Raw genomic sequence first — 9,322 nt, forward strand, 5'->3', positions numbered from 1 at the left:
GGCACATGGGCTTACCTGCTCTGTGGAATGTGGGATCTTCCTGGACCAGGGATTGAACCCATGTCCTCTGCATTGGCAGGTGGATTCTTAACCACTGCACCACCACGGAAGTCATATCCACTTGGTTTTGAAATCCTTCTCTGCTGAGGTCACCCACTAGTGAACATTCAAATGCAAAACAAATATCTTTATGATTTTTTTCACCCAATGAGGGAGGTATATCCACATGATTCCTCCTCAGATATTATTGTCTCCAATTTTTCAATCATGTTCCTTTCAATTCCCTGTCAAGCCTGACCATTGGCCACAGGCTGTGAATCAGTATATAATTCCACGTCTGGCCCTTTCTCCTTACAAGCAATGTGAACAACTATATGCACCATACAAATTTCTGTCCTCTGGGAGTATTTCCCTTTACTACTATCCCTCATGGAACTTCTAGAGAGGAGATGTAGTACCACAGCTGTCCATTTATGGGTAGTACCTGCATATCATGCAAAATTATCTGTACATCAGACCCACAATTTTTCCCTCTGTCAAGCAATCTTAAGGAACATCATATGATGCCATAGTTGTGGGCTGGGAATGAGAAAGCAGAGTGGCAGGAGTAGGGACAATGAATATTTAGGCCATTTCTTCACATAACTTACTTGTGACCTCAGGTCCTATATAGGCCCAATTATATGTTTACTACTTTAACTTCATGATCTAATATTACTGTGAACTCCCATATTTATGGTTCAGTTGGTCAGATAACATCCAGTCAATGATGGGCAGTTCAGGACACATGATATTTTGGTAGCCCATGGTCAAGCATTAAGTGTCTGCTAAGGCCTACCAGGAGGCCAAGACTTGTTCTCAAAAGGAGAGTAGTTATCTGTGAAAGATAGTAGAGCCTAATTCAGTAGCCCAAGTATCTTCTCTGTGAAACAGCATCCCTTTCTGTCAATGAAATACAGAAACAATTGGGTCTGCTGGACTATATGGCCCAAGTGGCAGAGCAGCTTGACAATATCCTTGACCTGTTTCAGAGTCTTCTCTTGTTTTTTTACCTCAAGCAAAACTAGAAGCTTTTCAGGTTACTCAGTAAATGAGCCAGCATAATACACCCAAATGAGGAAAATATTGCCTCAAACACAGAGGCCCACAGGTGTTATGCCTCTTTCGGGTGTAGGAGAGGCCAGATGAAACACCGTATTCTTTACCTTGCAATTGATAAGCAGACATGCCCCCAAACCTTGGACTCCTAGAAATTTCTCTACGGTAGAAGACCCCTGAATTTTAGTTGGATTTATTTCCCACCTGCACATGAAAAAGTCTTACAAATAAGTCTAGAGTAGTTGCAGTTCCTAATTGTTAAGTCCATTCACCATAATGTCATCAATGTAACTGATGAATATAATATCTTGTGACAGGGAAAGGTGATTAAGATACCTGCAAATTAAATGTAAAATAGGGTTAGGGACTTGATATACCTCTGAGGAAGGACAGTGGAGATATATTGCGGGCTTGTCACCTGAAAAAAATGATTGCTTCTCATGGGCTTTATGGACAGTTGTGGAGAGAAAGGCATATACCAGATAAATAGCTGCTTATGTACCAACAGGGGATATGTGAATTTGCTCACAATGAAACCACATCTGGAACAGCTGCTGCAGTTTATGCTAAAGAGCAATTCCAGAAACCCCAGAACCAATTCAGAAAAGTTATATTTAAGATTATCTTCCCTAGAACCACTATCCATTCCAAAATCTATATTAGTACTGTTTTTTCAGAAAAAGAACAGAACTTATAGGATATAAATAGATGGAAGGATAGATATGCAGTTAGATATGAGGACATTTACCATAGGAATTGGCTCTAGTTATGGAGGATGGAAGTCCCACAATATGCTATCTGTAGATAACATATTGCTATCTGTAGAACCAGGAAAGCCAGTGGTTTAATTCAGTCTGAGACCAAAGGCCTGAGAACCAGACTAACCTAAGGGTAACTACTAGTCCCATGCCAAAGGCCTGAGAACAAAGGGGCCCTTGATATAAGTCCCAGAGTCCAAAAGTCCAAAAGCAAGGAAGTCTGATATCTAAACCCAGGAAAGTATGAATGCCCCAGCTCTAGGAGAGGAGAAAAATTTTGCACTTCTTTGCCATTTTTTAATATTGTGGCCATTTATTTCAGATGTATGAGGCTCTCTCACGTTGGTGAGAGTGGATCTCTTTACGCAGTCTACTGAATTAAAAGTTAATCCATTCTGATACACCCTCAGAGACACAGTCAGAAATAATGTTTTATCAACAATATGTAATTCCGTTAGTTCAGTCAAATTGACACATTAAATTAATCATCACAAGTCCACCCTTTGTCACCTTGACAATTACACACTTTACCTGCAAACATACACATCTTCAACTAAAGACAATAATGAGCCATGATTCTGCTTAACATGATAGAAGTATGATGTATGTTATGAAAAAAACAGTAACCTCTTCCCCAGAAGAGGGGTTAAGCCCTTAAGTGATGTTTACACTTCTCATAGATATCCTGTGAAAATTAGTATGATGTAAAAGTAACAATACTTAAATAATATATAAAGTCAATATTTCTCATGTTACATAAGGAAATGAAAGAGGATAAAAAACAAAGACATTTGCTTAGTATCAGTATATACACACAAACATACTCATAACAAAATAAGTAGCAAATACTGATAACAATTACAGTCCTCCTTTCTGTAACTGATCAGAAGAGATAGTACCTCTTCTACAACCCTAATGTATTCTCATTGCATCAGCAAGCACCTCAGCTGCTTGTGATTCTTTACCTGGTGGGGTGACCAAAACCTATGTTCTGATAAGTGTCTTGGCTATTGCTTGTCCTGCTTTGATTTGGTTGTTCTAATTTTTCATTGACTATAATCACATGGCATGGTAATACTAAGAGACACCATAAGGGATATTCTGTGTTTCAGATACATGCTCTTTCTTATCTCCATTGTAGAGTAGTTGCCCAGTCTCCGTTTGGTAGTGACAAAGATCCATTGCTTCATCAAACTTTAATCAAGTTCCTGAAAATTCTCCTAAGCTTATCTGTATACTTCTTCATAAAAATTTTAGCATGAACCCTGTTAAATCAGCATAGCAAGGCCCTCTTTTCCTCCAAGTCTGCTAACCCTTGATATCTAATAAAGATTCTCATTCTACACTATCCACAGGTGATATCTGATCAACCTGCCCCAGCTTCAGCAAGAACCCTAAGTCAGTTGAGCCAAACTTCCCTTTAAACTTGGTGTTTCCTCTTAGTAATTTTCTACCTGCTGTACCCCAACAGACTCGCTGGCTGTAAATTCCCAATCGCCCAAGCCATTTTGGGGATTGAGACTCTTTCTGTACTGAGATCTTTTCCCTTATTTTAACAGTCCTGAATAAAATCTGCTTTTCCCCTCTAAAATTCTGGGTTCTCTTTAACAGTTATAATGCTACAACTGGACAGATTAGATTCACCATTGCACCCCTGGACCACTCACCAAGATCTAAAGTAGGCCTTTGAACTCTGTCTTCACTCCTGACTGATCAGGAATATTTTGGTGAATACAGCTCCTAAACCATTGGCCCAAATTTTCCTTGAAGCTGATAGAAATAAATTTTTCTTCATAAGATATGTTTATTGTCTTAATATTGATATGTTGTTGCATTTTCTACTAGTTTTTTAAAGTGAGAACTTTTTTTCTAAACATCTTCATTGGAGTATAATTGCTTTACAATAGTGTGTTATTTTCTGCTTTTTAACAAAGTGAATCAGTATACATATGTCCCCACATCTCTTCCTTCTTGCATCTCCCTCCCTCCCACCTTCCCTTTCCCACCCCTCCAGGTGGTTACAAAGGACTGAGCTGATCTCCCTGTGCTATGTGGCTCCTTCCCACTAGCTATCTATTTTATGTTTGGTAGTGTATATATGTCCATGCCACTCTCTCACTTTGTCCCAGCTTACATTTACCCCTCCCTGTGTACTCAGGTCCATTCTCTACTAGGTCTGTGTCTTTGTTCCCATCTTGCCCCTAGGTTCTTCATAATCATTTTCTTTTGTATTAGATTCCATATACATGTGTTAGCATACGGTATTTGTTTTTCTCTTTCTGACTTACTTCACTCTGTATGGCAGACTCTAGGTCCATCCACCTCACTACAAATAACTCAATTTCATTCCTTTTTATGGCTGAGTAATATTCCATTGTGTATATGTGCCACATCTTCTTTATCAATTCCTCAGTTGATGGACACTTAGGTTGCTTCCATGTACTGGCTATCGTAAATAGAGCTGCAATGAACATTTGGGTACATGACTCTTTTTGAATTATGTTTTTCTCAAGGTATATGCCCAGTAGTGGGATTGCTGGGTTGTATGGTAGTTCTATTTTTAGTTTTTTAAGGAACCTCCATACTGTTCTCCATAGTAGCTGTATCAATTTACATTCCCACAAACAGAGCAAGAGTGTTCCCTTTTCTCCACACCCTCTCCAGGATTTATTGTTTGTAGATTTTTCTATGATGGCCATTCTGACTGGTGTGACACCATATCTCATTGCAGTTTTGATTTTCATTTCTCTAATGATTAATGATGTTGAGCATTCTTTCATGTGTTTTTTGGCAATCTGTATATCTTCTTTGAAGTAATGTCTATTTAGGTTTTCTGGTCATTTTTGGATTCAGTTGTTTGTTTTTGTGATATTGAGCTGCTTGTAAATTTTGGAGATTAATCCTTCATCAGTTGCTTCATTTGCAAATATTTTCTCCCATTGTGAGGGTTGTCTATTCGTCTTGATATGGTTTCCTTTACTGTGCAAAAGCTTTTAAGTTTCATTAGGTCCCATTTGTTTATTTTAGTTTTTATTTCCATTTCTCTAGAAGGTGGGTCAAAAAAGATCTTGCTGTGATTTATGTCATATAGTGTTCTGCCTATGTTTTCCTCTAAGAGTTTTATAGTGTTTGGCCTTACATTTAAGTCTTTAATCCATTTTGAGTTTATTTTTGTGTACAGTGTTAGGAAGTGTTCTAATTTCATTCTTTTACATGTAGCTTTCCACTTTTCCCAGCACCACTTATTGAAGAGGCTGTCTTTTCTCCACTGTATATTTTGGCCTCCTTTATCAAAGATAAGTTGACCATATTGCATGGGTTTATCTCTGGGCTTTCCATCCTGTTCCACAGATCTATATTTCTGTTTCTGTGCCAGTACCATACTGTCTTTTTTTTTAAACATCTTTATTGGAGTATAATTGCTTTACAATGGTGTGTTAGTTTCTGCTTCACAACAAAATGAACCAGTTATATATATAAACATATGTTCCCATATCTCTTCCCGCTTGCGTCTCCCTCCCTCCCACCCTCCCTATCCCATACGGTTACAAAGCACCGAGCTGATTTCCCTGTGCTATGCGGCTGCTTCCCACTAGCTAGCTACCTTATGTTTGGTAGTGTATATATGTCCATGCCTCGCTCTCCCTTTGTCACAGCTTACACTTCCCCCTCCCCATATCCTCAAGTCCATTCTCTAGTAAGTGTGTGTCTTTATTCCTGTTTTAAACCTAGGTTCTTCATGACATTTTTATTCTTAAATTCCATATATATGTGTTAGCATACAGTATTTGTCTCACTTTGTTCTCACAGCTCCCAGGGGCTCAGCTTTGGATTTGGCCCCGCCTGTGCGTGTAGGTCACCAGGAGTCGTCTGTTCTTTGCTCAGACAGGATGGGGTTAAAGGAGCCGCTGATTCGGAGGCTCTGGCTCACTCAGGCCGGGGATAGAGAGGGTCACGGAGTGCAGGGTGAACCTGCGACGGCAGAGGCCAGTGTGACATTGCACCAGCCTGAGGCGCGCCATGCATTCTCCCGGGGGAGTTGTCCCTGGATCATGGGACCCTTGCAGTGGCGGGCTGCACAGGCTCCTTGGAAGGGGGGTGTGGATAGTGACCTGTGCTCTCACACAGGCTTCTTGGTGGTGGCAGCAGCAGCCTTAGCATCTCATGTCTGTCTCTGGGGTCCGTGCTTTTAGCCGCGGCTCACGCCCGTCTCTGGAGCTTCTTTAATCAGCGCGCTGAATCCCCTCTCCTCGCGCACCACGAAACAAAGAGGGAAGAAAAAGTCTCTTGGCTCTTCGGCAGGTCCAGACTTTTCCCCGGACTTCCTCCCCACCAGCCGTGGTGCACTAACCCCCTTCAGGCTGTGTTCACGCTGCCAACCCCAGTCCTCTCCCAGCGCTCTGACCAAAGCCCAAGCCTCAGCTCCCAGCACCACCCGCTGCGGCTGGTGAGCAGAGAAGCCTCTCAGGTTGGTGAGTGTCGGTCGGCACCGATCCTCTGTATGGGAAACTCTCTGCTTTGCCGTCTGCACCCCTGTTGCTGTGCTCTCCTCCGCGGCTCTGTAGCTACCCCCCTCCACCACCCGCAGTCTCCGTCCATGAAGGGGTTTCCTAGTGTGTGGACACTTTTCCTCCTTCACACCTCCATCCCACTGGTGCAGGTCCCATTCCTATCCTTTTACCTCTGTTTATTCTTTTTTCTTTTGCCCTACCCAGGTATGTGGGTGATTTCTTGCCTTTTGGGAGGTCTGAGGTTTTCTGTTAGCATTCAGTAGGTGTTCTGTAGGAGTTGTTCCACGTGTAGATGTATTTCTGGTGTAACTGTGGGGAGGAAGGTGATCTCCACGTCTTAATCTTCCACCATCTTCCCAGAAGTCCTCCCATACTGTCCTGATTACTGTAGCTTTGTAGTATAGTCTGAAGTCAGGGAGCCTGATTCCTCCAGCTCCATTTTTTGTTCTCAAGATTGCTTTGGCTATTTGGTATCTTTTGTGTTTCCATAAAAACTGGGAATTTTTTTGTTCTAGTTCTGTGAAAAATGCCAGTGGTAGTTTGATAGGGATTTCATTGAATCTGTAGATAGCTTTAGATAGTATAGTCATTTTCACAATGTTGATTCTTCCAATCCAGGAACATGGTATATTTCTCCATCTATTTGTGTCATCCTTAATTTATTTCAGCAGTGTCTTATAATTTTCTACATACAGGTCTTTTATCTCCTTAGGTAGGTTTATTCCTAGATATTTTATTCTTTTTGTTGCAATGGGAAATGAGAGTGTTTTCTTAATTTTATTTTCAGATTTTCATCATTAGTGTATAGGAATGCAAGAGATTTCTGTGCATTAATTTTGTATCCTGCTACTTTACCAAATTAATTGAGTAGTGCTAGTAGTTTTCTGGTAGCATCTTTAGGATCTTTATGTATAGAATCATGTCATCTGCAAACAGTGACAGCTTTACTCTTTTTTTCCAGTTGGGATTCCTTTTATTTCTTTTTCTTCTCTGATTGCTGTGGCTAAAACTTCCAAAACTATGTTGAATAATAGTGGTGAGAGTGGACAAACTTGTCTTGTTCCTGATTTTAGTGGAAATAGTTTCAGTTTTTCACCATTGAGGATGATGTTGGCTGTGGGTTTGTCATATATGGCCTTTATTATGTTGAGGTAAGTTCCCCCTAAGCCTACTTTCTGGAGGGTTTTTATCATAAATGGGTGTTGAAATTTTTTTGAAAGCTTTCTCTGCATTTGTTGAGATGAATATATGTTTCTTTTTTCTTCAATTTGTTAATATGGTGTATCACCTTGGTTGACTTGCATATGTTAAAGAATCCTTGCATTCCTGGGATAAACCCCACTTGATCGTGGTGTATGTTCCTTTTAATGTGCTGTTGGATTCTGTTTGCTAGTATTATTTTGAGGGTTTTTTCATCTGTGTTCATCAGTGATACTGGCCTGTAGTTTTCTTTCTTTGTGACATCTTTGTCTGGTTTTCATATCAGGGTGATGGTGGCCTCGTAGAATGAGTTTGGGAGTGTTCCTCCCTCTGCTATATTTTGGAAGAGTTTGAGAAGGATAGGTGTAAGCTCTTCTTTAAATGTTTGATAGAATTCGCCGGTGAAGCCATCTGGTCCTGGTCTTTTGTTTGTTGGAAGATTTTTAATCACAGTTTCTATTTCAGTGCTTGTGATTAGTCTGTTCATATTTTCTATTTCTTCCTCGTTCAGTCTCGGAAGGTTGTGCTTTACAAAGGTATTGTCCATTTCTTCCAAATTGTCTGTTTTATTGGCATATAATTGCTTGTAGTAATCTCTCATGATCCTTTGTATTTCTGCAGTGTCAGTTCTTACTTCTCCTTTTTTATTTCTAATTCTGTTGATTTGAGTCTTCTCCCTTTTTTTCTGGATGACTCTGGCTAATGGTCTATCAATTTTGTTTATCTTCTCAAACAACCGGCTTTTAGTTTTATTGATCTTTGTTATCATTTCCTTCATTTCTTTTTCATTTATTTCTGATCTGATCTTTATGATTTCTTTCATTCTGCCTACATTTGGGTTTTTTTTATTGTTGCTGTTCTTTCTCTAATAGCTTTAGGTGTAAGGTTAGATTGTTTATTTGAGATGTTTCTTGTTTCTTAAGGTAGAATTGCATTGCTATAAACTTCCCTCTTAGAACTTCTTTTGCTCCATCCCATATGTTGTGGGTCATCGTGTTTTCACTGTCATTTGTTTCTAGGTATTTTTTAATTTTGTCTTTGACTTCTTCAGTGATCTCTTGGTTATTTCGTAGTGTATTGTTTAGCCTCAATGTGTTTGTATTTTTTACAGAATTTTTCCTGTAATTGATATCTAGTCTCATAGCACTGTGGTCAGAAAAAATACTTGATATAATTTCAATTTTCTTAAACTTACCAGGGCTTGATTTGTGACCCAAGATACGATCTATCCTGGAGAATGCTCCATGAGCTCTTGAGAAGAATGTGTATTTTGTTATTTTTGGATGGACTGTCCTAGAAATATCAATTAATTCCATATTGTTTAATGTATCTCTTAAAGGTTGTGTTTCCTCATTTATTTTCATTTTGGATACTTTTTCATTTATTTCTGATCTGATCTTTATGATTTCTTTCATTCTGCCTACATTTGGGTTTTTTTTATTGTTGCTGTTCTTTCTCTAATAGCTTTAGGTGTAAGGTTAGATTGTTTATTTGAGATGTTTCTTGTTTCTTAAGGTAGAATTGCATTGCTATAAACTTCCCTCTTAGAACTTCTTTTGCTCCATCCCATATGTTGTGGGTCATCGTGTTTTCACTGTCATTTGTTTCTAGGTATTTTTTAATTTTGTCTTTGACTTCTTCAGTGATCTCTTGGTTATTTCGTAGTGTATTGTTTAGCCTCAATGTGTTTGTATTTTTTACAGAATTTTTCCTGTAATTGATATCTAGTCTCATAGCACTGTGGTCAGAAAAAAT

This window comes from Neophocaena asiaeorientalis, unplaced genomic scaffold (assembly GCF_003031525.2).
Source record: "Neophocaena asiaeorientalis asiaeorientalis breed wild unplaced genomic scaffold, Neophocaena_asiaeorientalis_V1.1 scaffold818, whole genome shotgun sequence".
Lineage (NCBI taxonomy): Eukaryota > Metazoa > Chordata > Mammalia > Artiodactyla > Phocoenidae > Neophocaena > Neophocaena asiaeorientalis.